The following is a 17981-nucleotide window of genomic DNA, read 5'->3' on the forward strand; positions in this document are numbered from 1 at the left end:
CGACTGGAAAAAGGCTAATGTAGTGCCCATCTTTAAAAAAGGGAAGGAGGAGGATCCTGGGAACTACAGGCTAGTCAGCCTCACCTCAGTCCCTGGAAAAATCATGGAGCAGGTCCTCAAGGAATCAATTCTGAAGCTTTTAGAGGAGAGGAAAGTGATCAGGAACAGTCAGCATGGATTCACCAAGGGCAAGTCATGCCTGACTAATCTAATTGCCTTCTATGATGAGATAACTGGCTCTGTGGATGAGGGGAAAGCAGTGGACGTGTTGTTCCTTGACTTTAGCAAAGCTTTTGACATGGTCTCCCACAGTATTCTTGCCAGCAAGTTAAAGAAGTATGGGCTGGATGAATGGACTATAAGGTGGATAGAAAGTTGGCTAGATTGTCTGGCTCAACGGGTAGTGATCAATGGCTCCATGTCTAGTTGGCAGCCGGTATCAAGTGGAGTGCCCCAAGGGTCCTGGGGCCGGTTTTGTTCAATATCTTCATTAATGATCTGGAGGATGGTGTGGATTGCACCCTCAGCAAGTTTGCAGATGACACTAAACTGGGAGGAGAAGTAGATATGCTGGAGGGTAGGGATAGCATACAGAGGGCCCTAGACAAATTAGAGGATTGGGCCAAAAAAAATCTGATGAGGTTCAACAAGGACAAGTGCAGAGTTCTGCACTGAGGACGGAAGAATCCCATGCACCACTACAGACTAGGGACCGAATGGCTCGGCAGCAGTTCTGCAGAAAAGGACCTAGGGGTTACAGTGGACAAGAAGCTGGATATGAGTCAACAATGTGCCCTTGTTGCCAAGAAGGCCAATGGCATTTTGGGATGTATAAGTAGGGGCATTGCCAGCAGATCGAGGGACGTGATCGTTCCCCTCTATTCGACACTGGTGAGGCCTCATCTGGAGTACTGTGTCCAGTTTTGGGCCCCACACTACAAGAAGGAGGTGGAAAATTTGGAAAGAGTCCAGTGGAGGGCAACAAAAATGATTGGGGGACTGGAACACATGACTTATGAGGAGAGGCTGAGGGAACTGGGATTGTTTAGCCTGCAGAAGAGAAAAATGAGGGGGGATTTGATAGCTGCTTTCAACTACCTGAAAGGGGGTTCCAAAGAGGATGGCTCTCGACTGTTCTCAGTGGTAGCAGATGACAGAACAAGGAGTAATGGTCTCAAGTTGCAGTGGGGGAGGTTTAGGTTGGATATTAGGTTTAGGTAGGAAAAACTTTTTCACTAGGAGGGTGGTGAAACACTGGAATGCGTTACCTAGGGAGGTGGTGGAATCTCCTTAGAAGTTTTTAAGGTCAGGCTTGACAAAGCCCTGGCTGGGATGATTTAATTGGGGATTGGTCCTGCTTTGAGCAAGGGGTTGGACTAGATGACATCCTGAGGTCCCTTCCAACCCTGATATTCTATGATTCTATGACAATATAATTAAATTTAACATCCCTGTTGCAGTGAAAACACCACAGCAGCCCACCATGGTAGCAGTTAATTTCAGAAAGGGGAACAACGCAAAAATGAGGAAGTTAGATAAACAGAAATTAAAAGGTACAGTGCCAAAAGTGAAATCCCTGCAAGCTGCATGGAACCTTTTTATCAACACCATGTTAGAAGCTCAAATGTATACCCTAAATTAAAAAACATAGTAAGAGAACCAAACAAGTGCCACCATGGATAAACAACTAAGTAAGGAAGCTTTGAGAGGCAAAAAGGCATCCTTTAGAAACTGGAAGTTAAATATTATTGAGGAAAATAGAAAGGAGCATAAACTCTGGCAACTGAAAATATAATTAGGAAAGAAAAAACGATTCGAAGAACTAGCCAAAGACTGAAAAAGTATTAGCAAAAAATTATTTAAGTACATCAGAAGCAGGAAGCCTGCTAAAAAACAAGAGGGGCCAGTAAGAGCTAATTTAGACCCCATCGTTGTATATGTATAGTTGGGATTATGGTTTCCAATGTGCATTACTTTGCATTTATCATCACTGAATTTCATCTGCTATTTTGTTGCCCAGTCACCCAGTTTTGTGAGACACCTTTGTAACTTCTTGCAGTCCTCTTTGGACTTAACTCTCTTGAGTAGTTTTGTATCATCTGACAAATTTGCCACCTCACTGTTTACCCCTTTTTCCGGATAGTTTATGAATATGTTGAACAGCACTGGTCCCAGTACAAAACACAAGCGCCTGTTAGAATATAGAAATTCAGGCCTGCCCCGTACAGGTCTATTCTTTAAGAGCTTAGGTGTATTTTTATCACTTAGCTAGTTACAGGGGTATAAAAACAAAGAATGAAAATCACAGTCTGCCTGTGTCTGGGCCTTCTCTCACTGGGATAGCCTGAGGCCTTGTTCTTAGGCTACGGCCTTTGGCTAAGCAGTAGGGGCAGCCCTAAGCTGGGAAGCAAACAGTCACATCCTCACATCCCAAACCAGTCACATTGAAATAAGGTGCTATTGGGCTGTTAGGAAGACGATCCTACCTTGATAGTGTCTGTCAAGGTTCCTTCCCCACTCTGAATTCTGGGATACAGATGCGGGGACCTGCATGGAAGACCCCCTAAGCTTATTTCTACCAGCTTAGGTTAAAAACTTCCCCAAGGCACAAAATCTTTGCCTGGGACTAGGGTACGCTGCCACCACCAAGCGTACTAACAAAGAACCAGGGAGAAGGACCACTTGGAGTTCCTCTTCCCCCAGCAATGCCCCCAAGTCCTTACACCCCCTTTCATGGGGAGGCTTGAGAATAAACAAATTGAGCACAGACCAGCTTGGGTTTCTTAGGACCCTAAAAACCCAATCAGATTCTTAAAAAACAGAACTTTATTAGAAGAACAAAACAAAGATAAAAGAAACACTCTGTAAGATTAAAATGGAAGATAATCTCACAGGCAGTCAGATTCCAAACATAGAGAATCCCTCTAGGCAAAACCTTAAATTACAAAAAGACACAAAAACAGGAATACACATTCCCTCCAGCACAGCGAATTTACAAGCCAAAACAAAGAACACATTTTCTAGCTAGATTACTTACTAACTTTACAGGAGTTGGAGGGTTTGCATCCTTGATCTGTTCCCGGCAAAGGTATCACACAGACAGACAAAAGCCTTTTTCCTCCCCTCCAGATTTGGAAGTATCTTGTCCCCTCATTGGTCATTTTGGGTCAGGTGTCAGCGAGGTTACCTTAGCTTCTTAACCCTTTACAGGTGAAAGGATTTTGCCTCTGGCCAGGAGGGATTTTATAGCACTGTATACAGAAAGGTGGTTACCCTTCCCTTTATATTTATGACAGTGTCCATCTCCACCAGATAAAGAAACAGATCTTAATATGGTTAAAGAAAACTTAGTTTGATGGCATCCTGTGTGGCAAGAAATCACTTAACAATGGTTGTGGTTATGAAACCCTCTTTTCTGAATGCTTTATCTTTATGCCCTGCACTTTTCTATTCTTAATCTGTCTGGTTCTCTAATTGTTTCTATCTTTTGTATAATTAATTTTACTAGGTGTAAATTAATTAGGGTAGTGGGATACAATTGGTTAGAGAATGATTTTACAATCTGTTAGGATTGGTTAGTTAAATTTCAGTAAAATAATTGGTTAAAGTATAGCTGAGAATGTTACCATATAAACTAGGGTCAAACAGGAAGTGGGGGGGTTAGGGAAATTGGAATCATGCTTGCTGGACAGTAACCCCAATAAACATCCCATTGTCTGCACTATGGACTTCTGGTCTTTTGCTGCTTGCTGTCTGTGTGACAAGAACCAGGGAAGTGGGAGTGTGAAGGGAACACCCTCTAACAGCTCCCCTCCTGCTGCTGGTCCTTAGCAAGGTGTCTGCATTTGGCTGTCCACTTCTGTGGGCAGGCGGGCGGGACCCACATCAGAGAGCAGGGGCTGTGACAGCCATATCCAACAGACTCCACCGTGTGAGGTCCCAGGAGCAGAGACGCCAGCCGGGACTCTGCCCTCCAGCCCCTGCTGGCTGGAGAAAGTGAACAGAGCCCCGCTGGGAGTGGGATGCATGAGATTCTCAGCCCTACCTTTGCTGCAGAGAACCCACCCCTCGGCCCCAGACCACATAACAGGCCAGCCAACACGAAGGAAACCCTCGCTCTGTGCTAGAGACCACACAAACCACACCCCGGCCTGTAACCTGCCTTCGTCTCTCGTCATTTGCCTGGAGGCCTCAGGTGTGGGGACACTTTTCTCAATTAGGAGCAGGGAGGTGATTTTCCCTCTGGATCTGGCCCTGGTGTGACCGCCGCTGGGATCCTATGTCTGGTTCTGGTGCCCACCCTTCGAGAAGGATGTTGAGCATCTGGAGAGGGGTCAGAGAAGAGCCATGAGAAGGACTAATGGACTGGACTCCAGGCTTGACAGAGAAAGACTCCAGGAGCTGAGGCTGTTCATTTTATCAAAGGACACGTCTACACGGGGAAGGCTGCACCGATGCAGCTGCGGCGCTGTAGCAGCTCCGTGAAGACGCTGTCTGTGCTGACGGGAGAGCTTCTCACATCGGCGTCGTTAATCCAGCCCCCCCAAGAGGCAGTAGCTGTCCTGATGGGAGAAGCATTGTCTACACCGGGCGTTAGATCAGTATAACAAAGTCACCCGGTGGTGGTGGGTTTCCACACCCATGAGCGACGTAGTTACACCACGATCAGTTGCTAGTGCAGACCAAATGAAAGGGAAGGTGACACGGTGACTTGATCGCCAGTTTCAGACAAGCAACTGAATTTCATGTATTTTTCCATCTACTGGCCAGGTGGTTTTACAGCCATTGTCAGCCCTGAGCCTTTGGATAACAGTCTACAGCAGTGGTTCTCAACCAGGGGTACATTTACCCCTGGGGTTACGCAGAGATCTTCCTGGGGGTACGTCATCAGTTCATCTAAATATTTATCTATTTTACAACAGGCTACATAAAAAGCACCAGCATGGTCAGTACTAACTTAAATTTCATACAATGACTTTTTTATACTGCTGTATATACTATCCATTGAAATGTAAGTACAATATATATATTCCAATTCATTTATTTTACAATTATATGGTAAAATGAAAAAAGTAAACTATCAGTACTAATGTGCTGTGAAACTTGTGTATTTATATCTGATTTTGTAAGTAATCAGTTTTAAAGTGAGGAGAAACTTGGGGGTGCACAAGACAAATGAGGATCCTGACAGGGGTACAAGTAGATTGTGATTCTCTTGATTCAGTGGCTGCCAGACACATGACATTGTGTTTGCTCCGCAACTGGTTGGTGGATGGGTTGGAATCTGGAGAATGGCCAGCAATGCAGCGAAGGGCGAAAGCTGCATGAATTTTGACTGGGAATATCAGGATTCATTGAAACACTGGTTTAAAAAGTCACTGTGAAGGGGTTCCTGCTGTGCAATGTGGACAGTGGGACATCTGAGTCCTGTGCCCCACCAACTGGGGGTACCCCTCTCACACTGTGATGCTGTGTCAGGCTGCAAACCTCTGGCAGGTCCTACACTCCACAGCCATCCCCAGGCAGGGACACGCCCTGCTGAGTTCCATGAATGACCTCCCAGCCCCTCATGAACCACCAATAGGGAGGCTCCCGTCAATTCCCCCCAGCTCCCTGGCCTTGCAGCTCAGAAATGTACAGTCCTGCATTGGTCAGAAGCCTGGCAAGTGAAAGTTCATTACACAGTCTGCGCCTCCCCTGATGTGGAGAGCACAAACACCAACTTTGGAAACTGAGCTGAGTTTTACCAAGAACTTCAATCAAAACACACAGTTTTACGTAGAATATAAAAGCAGGTTTATTAACTACAGACAGATTTAAAGTGATTATAAGCAGCAAGCATAGAGATCACAGCTGTTTACACAACAAGTAAAAGTAAATTTGATGTCTGAGTTAAATAAACTAGACAGGATTTGAATCAAGCCATGTGTCACGCTGGCAGATGGTTCAAGCAGGTTACAGTTCCTCAGTTCACAGGCTGAATACCAAATGGAGGTATCAGTTCCTCAATATCCAGTTCCTCAATATCCAGCTGGATACCAAATTGCTACAGTTCAAAGTCTCCATTGTCTACATGCTCTCTCTCAGAAATCTCTATTTTATACAGTTCCTGAGATAGTGGATTCTTGGATGGGTACTGGTGAGCCAGTAACGCTGTCTGGCTCCTCCATTGTCGAACCTGAAAGGCTGGTTGTGGGTGTTCCCAACATCACAACTCATTTCAGGGACAGACACACAGCAAAACTTCATAACTCCCCATGCAATGACAGCACATACAATTGACAAGGATATTAATAATCAACAGATCAAGACTTTTTTAATGATACCTCACAAGGCAGACTTTGTTCATATTTATATGACCGTGGTGAATATGGGGGTTCCAGGGTGCTGTTTTGAGGTACAGAGTGCCACATCCACCCACATTTTATTTAAAGTCCCCAATATTTTATACACCTCCTCACTCCATTGGTCTCCAAAACAGAGCTGGATATTTATTGTTTTCTAAAACTTTTGGTGTATTTTTGTTTCAGTTTGGTTGCGGCATTCGCCATGCTTGTCCTTTTCCTCCAAACCCCAGATCCTGGAATCGGTTGATTATGTGGCAATTACAGCTTTCTTTTCTTTTTTTTTAAGTTTCCAGCCTTCGTTCTTGCAGAGAAAAGCTTGAAATGTGCCCCCCGCAAAAAAAATCGTAAGGCAAAAAGAGAAGAAACCCAAATGTCTTTCTTTTCAAACAAATCTCATGATATCTTAGGGGGTTGCTCATGAGTTTTGAAGGCTTGGGTTTGGCAATGAAGAGACAGGACTAAATTTTAAAAAGTGGTTAAGGGAGTTAGGTGCCAACAGGAAGCTGTTTATGTGGGGATATATCTGGGAGGGTGGGGGCAATGCGGGAGATCACAGGACGTGGCTGGGTCCAATCATGTCTGCAAAGCCTGGAAGGCCTCTGGCGCCCACTGCTACACGCAGACGTCTCATAAATCACAAGGTGTCTGCATTTGGCTACCCACATCTGGGGGCAGGCGGCAGGGCCCCCAGAAGAGAGCAGGGGTTGAGACAGCCATGTCCAGCTGACTCCCCCATGTGATGTGCCAGGAGCAGAGACACCAGCTGGGACTCTGCCCTCCAGCCCCTCCTGGCTAGGGAAAGTGAACAGAGCCCCACTGGAAGTTGGCCACATGAGATTCCCAGCCCTGCCTTTCCTGCAGGTTACACACCCCTCGGCCTGGGCCACGTTACAGGCCAGCTAATGCTAAGGAAACTCTCGCTCTGAGCTGGAGACCACACAAACAACAGCCCAGCCTCCAACCTGCCTTCGTCCCTCATCATTTGCCTCGAGGCCTCAGGTGTGGGGACACTTTTCAGCTCAACGTGACCTCCCAGAGCCACCCTGGGATGCATCAACAGGGGAGTCTCGATTAGCAGCAGGGAGGTGATTTCCCCTCCGGATCCAGCCCCGGTGCGACCGCTGCTGGGATCCTGGTTCCGGTTCTGGCGCCCACCCTTCAAGAAGGATGTTGAGCAGCTGGAGAGGGGTCAGAGAAGAGCCACGAGAAGGATTAACGGACTGGTCCCCGGGCTTGACAGAGAGAGACTCCAGGAGCTCAGTCAGTTCAGCTGATCAGAGGACACGTCTACACGGGGAAGGCTGCACCAGTGCAGCTGTGGCGCTGTGGAGGCTTAATGTAGAAGCTCAAGCCAAGGGTAAGGGTAAGGGGTGACTTGATTTCCAGTTTAGGACAAGCACCTGAATTGCATGTCTGCTGCCATCTACTGGCCATGCGATTTTACTGCCATCGTCAGCCCTGAGCCTTTGGATACCAGTCTATAGCAGAGGTTCTCAACCCGGGGTATGCATACCACTTCGGGTACGCAGAGATCTTCCAAGGGGTACATCAGCTCACCTAGATATTTGCCTAGTTTTACAACAGGCTACATAAAAAGCACTCGCATAGTCCGTAGAAACTAAAATTTCATACAATGACTTGTTTATACTGCTCTATATACTGTCCACTGGAATGTAAGTGCAATATTTAAATTCCAATCAATTTATTTTATAATTATATGGTAAAATGAGAACGGAAACCGTCCATCAGTACGAGCGTGCTATGACACAATAGCACACTTTTTAAGTGAGGAGAAACCTAGGGGTTTACAAGACAAACGAGACTCCTGAAAGGTTTCAGAGTAACAGCTGTGTTAGTCTGTATTCGCAAAAAGAACAGGAGGACTTGTGGCACCTTAGAGACTAACCAATTTATTTGAGCATGAGCTTTCGTGAGCTACAGCTCACTTCATCGGATGCATTCAGTGGAAAATAGAGTGGGGAGATTTATATACACACAGAGAATATGAAACAATACCTCCTCCCACCCCACTGTCCTGCTGGTAATAGCTTATCTAAAATGATCATCAAGTTGGGCCATTTCCTGCACAAATCCAGGTTCTCTCACCCCCTCACCCCCCTCCCAAAAACCACACACACAAACTCACTATCCTGCTGGTAATAGCTCATCCAAAGTGACCACTCTCCCTACAATGTGCATGATAATCAAGGTGGGCCATTTCCAGGGGGTGAGAGAACCTGGATTTGTGCAGGAAATGGCCCAACTTGATTATCATGCACAGTGTGTAGAGAGTTGTCACTTTGGATGGGCTATCACCAGCAGGAGAGTGAATTTGTGTGTGGGGGGGCGGAGGGTGAGAAAACCTGGATTTGTGCTGGAAATGGCCCAACTTGATGATCACTTTAGATAAAAAGAAAAGGAGGACTTGTGGCACCTTAGAGACTAACCAATTTATTTGAGCATGAGCTTTCGTGAGCTACAGCTCACTTCATCGGATGCATGCCGTGGAAACTGCAGCAGACTTTATTTATACACAGAGAATATGAAAAAATACCTCCTCCCACCCCACTGTCCTGCTGGTAATAGCTTATCTAAAGTGATCATAGATAAGCTATTACCAGCAGGACAGTGGGGTGGGAGGAGGTATTGTTTCATATTCTCTGTGTGTATATAAAGTCTGCTGCAGTTTCCACGGCATGCATCCGATGAAGTGAGCTGTAGCTCACGAAAGCTCATGCTCAAATAAATTGGTTAGTCTCTAAGGTGCCACAAGTCCTCCTTTTCTTTTTACTCCTGAAAGGGGTACAGTAGTCTGGAAAGGTTGAGAGCCACTGGTCTATAGGGTCGTTTCACACTGAGATGTGGCCACCTCTGGGATGGGGCATGGGGGATGTTTATACAAGTGAGAGGAAGGAATTTGGGGGGGCACTGTTTTGGGGAGTGGGTAGGGTAGGGAACAGGGTTCCTGGAACAATTTGTATAGGGGGGGTGCTGAGAGCCATTGAATCAAACTTTAAACCCTGTATATGATGGGAAACACTTAAATCCAGGGGATGCAGCACGGACTGGGGGGTCAGGGAGAGATCTGGGGAGGATGCTTTAGAGAGCAGGTGGGGGGGCCGAAAGGGATCTGGGGAGTCTGCTATGGGGAGCGGGGAGGGATCTGGAGGGTGCTGCTGTGGGGGGTGGGATGGTGGCAGGAACCTGGGGTAGGGCTTGGGGGGCAGAGACATATCTGGAGAGGCACTGTGGATTTCACCCTAGCAAGGAAGCTGGAAGGCTTAATCTCACTTTCTACCTATGTCCTGGGGGAATCAGACACGGCATCTCAGAATTCATTCCCTCAACACACATACACCACCCACAGCTTCCCCAACACGGACTCTGTCTGGTGACAGGAAGCTGTCTTCTTGCGGGGAGAGCACACGGGGGTGGGGGTGGGGGTAGCTCAGTGAGGGTGGGGGATGTTCACAAAGCTGAGTCTGCAAAGCCTCTGAGACAGCCAGCTCCATGCAAGCCTCAGAAAGCTCGGCTGAGCTCTGGGGCCTTTGTGATGAAAGGTCTGAGATCCTGTCCACAGAGAGGGTCGTCCACATCCGGGGCAGCCACAGCCCAAGAGTAGGAGCTGAACTGTGGCTGCATCATTGCAAAATTTCAGCCCATTCATACTTGGAGACTCACCAGACCCAGCTTGAGCCCATGAAGTGCCGCTGGAACCTGCCGCCCTTCACCCCCGGTCACCCCATGAACATTCTGGAGAGACCTTGCCAGGTTGTGAGTGGATCATGAATCTCTCGCTTCATTGGCTGTGAGCCACATGACAGTGTCTGCTCCACGACTGGCTGGGGGATTAGTTGGATGCTGGAGAACGGCCAGCGATGTGAAAGCTGAGTGAATTTTGGCCAGGCATATCAGGATTTATTGACACACTGGTTTAAAAAAAACACTGTTTCGGGGTTCTCGGAGTGCAAGCTGGACTGTGGGACTTCTGAGCCCTCTGTCCCACCAACCTGGGGTATCCCTCTCACACTGTGATGCTGTGTCAAGCGACAAACCTCGGGCAGGCCCTGCACTTCCACAGCCATCCCCGGGCAGGGACACACCCAGCTGAGTTCCATGAATGCTTCTCACAGCCACTCATGAACCATCAATAGGGAGGCTCTAATCAATTCCCCCCGGCTCCCAGGCCTTGTGCCCCAGAGCTGTACCGTCCTGTCCTGGTCAGAAGCCTGGCCAGTGTAAGTTCATTATTCAGGCGGCGTCTCCCCCGATGTGGAGAGGACATGCATCAGCTTTTGTAAACTGAACTGAGATTTCCCAAGCCCTCAGGCAATCCCCATGGGTCAAGCAGTCTCCATTGTGTACACTTCCTGGACTAGTGGATTCTTCCCTTGACGGGTGCTGATGAGCCATTAATGCTATCTGGCTCCTCCATTGTTGAACCTGAAAGGCCGGTTCTGGGTGTTTCCAACATCACAACATATTTCAGTAACAAACACATAGCAAAACTTCCTAATTCCCCATACAATGACAGCACACACAATTCAGTAGGATATTAAAATTCAACAGATAAAGACTTTTTAATGATACCTCACAAGGCAGACTTTGTTCATATTGATATGACAGTGGTGAATATGGGGATTCCAGGGTGCTGTTTTTAGGTATAGCGTTCCACAGCCACCCACATTTTATTTAAAGTCCCCAATATTTTAAACACCTCCTCACTCCATTGACTTCTAAAAAAGCTGAATATTACAATTTGGTAGCGGCATTCATCATGTTTCTCATTTTCCTCCAAGCCCCAGATCCTGGAATCAGATAATTAGGTGGAAATTTCAGCTCTTTTCTTTTCACAAGTTTCTGGTCTTCGTTGTTGCAGAAAAAGGCTTGAAATGGCCCCAAAAAATCAGGAGGCAAAAAAGAAGAACCCAGATGTCTTTCTTTTCAAACCAATCTCATGATATTTTAGGAGGTGGCTCATCAGCTTTGAAGGCCTGGGCTTGGCAATGAAGAGACAGGACTACATTTTTAATAGTGGCTAAGGGAGTTAGGTGCCAAATTCCCATTGATGTTATGATTTAAGCACCTAACTCACAGAGGTGCTTTTCCAAATCTCACCCGTAGAAGCCCAAGTCAATTAAATTACATCATGTAATGGCAGACAGCTAAAAAGTGACATTTAAGTGCTTATATACAAATGCTAGAAGTCTAAATAATAAGATGGGTAAACCAGAGTGCCTCATATTAAATATAAATATAATAGGCATCACAGAAACTTGGTGGAATAAGGATAATCAATGGGACACAGTAATACCATAATACAATATATCAGAAGGACAGAACAGGTCATACTGGTGGGGGACTTGCATTATATGTGAAAGAAAGCATAGAGTCAAATGAAGTAAAAATCTTAAATGAACCCAACTGTATCATAGAATCTCGATGGATAGTAATTCCATGCTTGAATAATAAGAATATAGCAGCAGGGATATATTACTGACCACCCGACCAGTATGGTGATAGCTACTGTGAAATGGTCAGCAACATTAGCGAGGCTATAAACATAAAAAACTCAATAATAATGGGGGATTTCAAGTATCCCCGTATTGACTGGATACATGTCAGCTTAGGATGGGACGCAGAGATACAGTTTCTTGTCACCTCAAATGACTGCCTCTTGGAGCAGATAGTCAACCCACAAGGGGAGAGGCAATTCTTGATTTAGTCCTAAGTGGAGCACAGGATCTGGTCCAAGGGTGAATATAACTGAACCGCTTGGTAATATAGACCATAATATAATTAAATTTAACATCCCGGTGGCAGCGAAAACACCACATCAGCCTAACATGGTAGCATTTTATTTCAGAAAGGGGAACACAGAAATGAGGAAATTAGTTAAACAGAAATAAATGGTACAGTGCCAAAACTGAAATCCCTGCAAGCTGCATGGAAATGTTTTTAAGACACCATAACAGAGGCTCAAATGTATCCCCCAAATTAAAATACATAGTAAGAGAACCAAACAAGTGCCCCCATGGCCAAACAACAAAGTAAAAAAGTGTTTGAGAGGCAGAAAGGCATCCTTTAAAAAGTGGAAGTTAAATCTTAGTGAGGAAAATAGAAAGGAGAATAAACTCTGGGAAATGAAGTGTAAAACTATAATTAGGAAGGCCAAAAAAGAATTTGAAGAACAGCTAGCCAAAGAGTCAAAAAGAAACAGCAAAAAAAATGTAAGTACATCAGAAGCAGGAAGCCTGCTAAACAACCAGTGGGGCCACTGGGCGCTCGAGATGTTAAAGGGACCAGAGTGACCTAGACAAATTGGAGGATTGGGCCAAAAGAAATCTGATGAGGTTCTACAGGGACAAGTGCAGAGTCCTGCACATAGGAAGGAAGAATCCCATGCACCGCTACAGGCTGGGGACCGACTGGCTAAGCAGCAGTTCTGCAGAAAAGGAACTGGGGATTACAGTGGACGAGAAGCTGGCTATGAGTCAGCAGTGTACCCTTGTTGCCAAGAAGACCAATGGCATTGTGGGCTGTATTAGTAGGAGCATTGCCAGCAGATCAAGGGAAGTGATTATTCCCCTCTATTCGGCACTGCTGAGGCCACACCTGGAGTATTGCATCCAGTTTTGGTCCCTCCACTACAGAAGGGATGTGGACAAATTGCAGAGAGTCCAGCAGAGGGCAACGAAAATGATTAGTGGTTTGGGGCATATGACTTACGAGGAGAGGCTGAGGGAACTGAGCTTATTTAGTCTGCAGAAGAGAAGAGTGAGGGGGGAATTTGATAGCAGCCTTCAACTACCTGAAGGGGGGTTCCAAAGAGCATGGATCTAGACTGTTCTCATTGGTGGCAGATGACAGAACAAGGAGCAATGTTTTCAAGTTGCAGTGGAGGAGATCTAGGTTGGATATTAGGAAAGACGATTTCACTAGGAGGGTGGTGAAGCACTGGAATGGGTTCCCTAGGGAGGTGGTGGAATCTCCATCTTTAGAGGTTTTTAAGCCCAGCTTGACAAAGCTTTGGCTGGATTGATTTAGTTGGTTTTGGTCCTGCTTTGAGCAGGGGATTGGACTAGATGACCTCCTCTATGTTTCTGTGAGCACTCAAGGACTATAAGGCCATTGCGGAGAAACTAAATGAATTCTTTGCATCGGTCTTCACAGCTGAGCATGTGAGGGAGATGCCCAAACCTGAGTCATTCTTTCTCGGTGACAAATCTGAGGACCTGTCCCAGATTGAGGTGTCATTAGAGGAGGTTTTGGAACAAATTGATAAACTAAATAGTAATAAGTCACTAGGACCAGATGGGATTCAAACAAGAGTTCTGAAGGAACTCAAATATGAAATTACAGAACTACTGGCTGTGGTATGCAAACTATCATTTAAATCAGCTTCTGTACCAGATGACTGGAGGATTAGCTAATGTGATACCAATTTTTAAAAAAGGCTTCAGAGATGATCGCAACAATAACAAACTGGTAAGCCTGATTTTAGTACAAAGCAAACTGGTTGTAACTATAGTAAAAAACAGAATTCTCAAACACATGGATGAACATGATTTGTTGCGAGAGAGTCAACATGGATTTCTAGAGGAAAATCATGCCTCACCAATCTAGTAGAATTCTTTGAGATGGTCAAAAAAGAGTGGACAAGGATGATCCAAATGATGTACTGTACTCAAATTTTCAGAAAGCCCTTGACAAGGTCCCTCACCAAAGGCTCTTTAAGCAAAGTGAGCTGTCATGGGATAAGAGGGAAGGGCTTCTCATGGATCAATAACTGGGTAAAAGATAGGAAACAAAGATCAGGAATAAATGGTCAGTTTTCAGAATGGAGAGAGGTAAATAGTGGTGTTCCCAGGTGTCTGTACTGGGACCAGTCCTATTCATCATATATGTAAACTATCTGTAAAAAGGGGTAAACAATGAGGTGGCAAAATTTGCAGATGATACAAAACTACTCAAGATAGTTAAGTCCAAAGCTGATTGCAAAGAGTTGTAAAGGTACCTGTTGCAGGGCGTAGCAGGGCCCCTCTTGGTTCCGCCTCTGCTCTGCCATAAAAATCACAGAGAGACCCTGGCTTAGCAGTCACTGGTTCTGTTTATTTACACACTGCAAACCCACCACCTCTCATCACATAGTACTGGGGGTTCCAGCCATAGGGGCTTCTCTTTCTTATAGCCAGCAGGGCAGCGCTATCCCTCTCCTTCCAGGCTCTGGCTTCCGCTTCCGCTTCCGCTTCCGCTTCCCCTTCCCCTTCCCCTTCCCCTTCCCCTTCTGTCTGCCCCTCTCTGGCTTCCTTCCTCTGAGGCTTTTATGCAGCCCTGGGCTAATTAGGCTAGCAACTGGTTCCCCTTTGCCAATCAGGTGCAGGTTTCTCTAGGCAGCTCCAACCTACCTCCCTTAATTGGAGCTGGCTAAGCAATTCATACCCACCACCCTGTCACAGGACCTCACAAAACTAAGTGACTGGGCAACAAAATGGCAGATGAAATTCAGTGTTAATAAATGCAAAGTAATGCACATTGGAAAATATAATCCCAACTATCCATATACAATGAGCTGTTTCCACTCAAGAAAGAGATCTGGGAATCACTGTAGATAGTTCTCTGGAATCATCCACTCAATGTGCAGTGGCTGTCAAAAAAGTGAACAGAATGTTGGAAATAATTAAGAAAGGGATAGATAATAAGACAGAATATATCATATCACCTTTATATAAATCCCTGGTATGCCCACATCTTGAATACTGTGTGCAGATGTGGTCGCCCCATCTCAGAAAAGCTATACTGGAATTGGAAAAGGTACAGAAAAGGGCTACAAAAATTATTAGGGGGATGGGACATCTTCCATATGAGGAGCGATTAACAAGACTGGGACTTTTCATCTTGGAAAAGAGATGACTAATGGGGGTTATGATACAGGTCTATAAAATCCTGACAGGTGTGGAGAAAGTAAATAGGGAAGTGTTATTTATTCCTTCTCAGAACTAGAAGTTACCTATTGAAATTAATAGGCAGGTGGTTTAAAACAAACAAAAGGAAGCATTTCTTCACACAATGCACAGTTAACCTGTGGCACTCTTTGCCAGAGGATTTTGTAAATACCAAGTCTATAATTGGGTCCAAAATAGAATGAGATAAGTTCATGGAGGATAGGTCTATCAATGGCTATTAGCCAAGATGGGCAGGGATGGTGTCTGTAGACTCTGTTTCCAGAAGCTGGGGATGGATCACTTGATAATGACCTGTTCTGTTCATTCCCTCTGGGGCATCTGGCATTGGCAACTGTCAGAAGACAAGATACTGGGTTAGATGGACCTTGGGTCTGACTCAGTCTGGCCGTTCTTATGTTCTTATGTTGTGTTCTCATTGACTCACAGCTGGGTTCCTGTGGGCCTAAAGACTTTTAAAAATAGAACTTAGACCCTTTTGAAAATGTTTCCCTTTGTTTCATAGACCCATTGATCTTCAACACACATAGGAAAGAAATAGAGCTGGAGCCCCACTGCTATGGGAGTTAAGGTGAGATGATGAGAAGAATAATGACACAGCGATGCAGAAAAGGAAAGACCATAAAGAACCAAGTGCCCCAAAATGATCTAACAATGAACAAAAACAAGACTCCAATATATTTCATTAAAATAATAGATTCATAGATTCCAAGGCTGGAAGAGACCAGTGTGATCATCTCATATGACCTCCCCGATCACACAGGCCAGAGAACTGCCCAAAATAATTCCTAGAGCAGAGCTTTTAAAAAAACATCCCAGCTTGATTTAAAATTGCCAGTGATGGAGAATCTACCATGACCCTTGGGAAATTGCTCCAATGGTCAGTTACTCTGATTGTTACAAATTTACACCTCCTTTCCAGTCTGAATTTGTCTAGGTTCAACTGGATCGTGTTAGACCTTCCTCTGGTAGATTGAAGAGCCCTTTATTAAATAGTTGTTCCCCATGTAGGTACTTACAGACTATGATCAAGTCACCCCTTCAGCTTCTCTTTGTTAAGCTAAATAGATTGGGCTCCTTGAGTCTCTCACTCTAAGGCAGGTTTTCGAATCCTGCTATCATTCTTGTGGCTTTTCTTTGAGTAAGGCAAAAAAAATTCTCTTGCTAAAAAAGACAATTCTGGGATCAAGAGGAAGTTATGGGTCACAGCTAACAGATTTCTTTCTCCATACAAATATCGAAAATTCCATCCATTCCCCTATTCAGGCACCGCCAAATTCTCTGTGCTTTGGGCTCTGCGTGAATGTTGCCAGCACCTCACAAACTCTTCCTCCATGGTGAGGTAGAAGATGGGGCTGAGGCAACTGTTGAAATATGTCAGGACACAAGCAAAAGCGCTTCCCATTTTCAGAATAGGCAGAGGGTACTTAGCTGAGATCTGCAGGAAGAAGATGTGATACGGTAGCCAGCAGACGAAAAAGGTTGGGATCAACCAAGAAGGATCTTAAGTGGCTTGGTGGACTGGTTCAACCTGTTGCTTAGCTTGGCAACTAGAAAGATGTAGAAGGTTGGGATCAAGATCAAGGTTAGTGGGATCAGAAACCCAACCAGGAACTGGATCACAACAGCAGCCTTCACCCTCCCTTCATCTAGTTGGAAATTCATGTCGGTGCTGGCAGGTGAGAGCAGGGACTCCCAGAGATAACCATACCACAAGCTGAACCCAGCAGACAGGGCCTACATGCCCAAAACCATTCTGAAAGCCAGGGGTGGTGTGCGGCATATCTGGGCCCACTCAGGGCGTGCCACGAGGATGCAGCGATCGACACTGAGGGCCGTGAGGAGGAAGGCGCTGAAGAACATGTGGAAGGAGGTGAGGGTGCTGCTCAGCCCCTTCGCCCAGTCTAAGTCCAGGATGAAGATGGAGGTGAATCTGAGGGGCAGGAAGACGATGAAGATGAAATCTGCCACGGCCCAGCTCCAGAACCACACAGCACTCGCTGTCCTCTCCACACGGCAGCTGGCGATGGAGAGGACATAGCCGTTGAATGGCACCCCGGCGAGGAAGGCCACGTCACACAGCACCAGGAAGAGAACTGGGAGGAACACCATTCTTGGAAGAGTTGCAGTCACAATATCCCCTCCTCCTCCTCCTCCTCAGGACTTGGCACGAGAAGTGCAGACGTTGTACTGAGCAAAGGAAGGAAAAGCAATGAAACGGGCTCCAGGAGAGGACACGGACAGAGTTTGGTTTCTACTAACCCAAATGTTTAAGAAACACACAGCTTTGCTTCTTGCTTAAAAGTTGGAGTTCTAGGCAAAGAGAGGTTGACAATGAGGGTGTCCAGGATGCAGAGACAGAGATATGAGAGACCCCCGACCAATACTTACTAAAATTCCCAAATAATCTTTTTTCTGTTAGTTTCCCAAAGTAGCTGGTTATTCCCTTCTTGGTTAGAAAAAATTAATGAATGATTGTTTCCCCCGTTTTCTTTTGAAATAATGGAATTTTTGAAAGTGATTCTTCTCCGCCCCCTTCATTTTGAAGTGTAGTTTTTTATGGTTTGGGCCATTTTGGTGGGCGGGGGGGGGGGGCGGCAGCCTGAGTTAATAGAGCCGTGTGGGCAAAATCCCCACCGAAAGAACCCCTATGGAAACCTCCACTGACGGA

General features: G+C 45.7%; 1 pseudogene; it reads right to left on the bottom strand.

Annotated features, from left to right (window-relative positions):
- Nucleotides 1-16568: 16568 nt before the first annotated feature.
- LOC140902967 (chemerin-like receptor 1) lies at nucleotides 16569-17422 on the bottom strand (annotated as a pseudogene).
- Nucleotides 17423-17981: the final 559 nt, after the last annotated feature.

This window comes from Lepidochelys kempii, chromosome 24 (assembly GCF_965140265.1).
Source record: "Lepidochelys kempii isolate rLepKem1 chromosome 24, rLepKem1.hap2, whole genome shotgun sequence".
In the NCBI taxonomy this organism is placed as follows: domain Eukaryota; kingdom Metazoa; phylum Chordata; order Testudines; family Cheloniidae; genus Lepidochelys; species Lepidochelys kempii.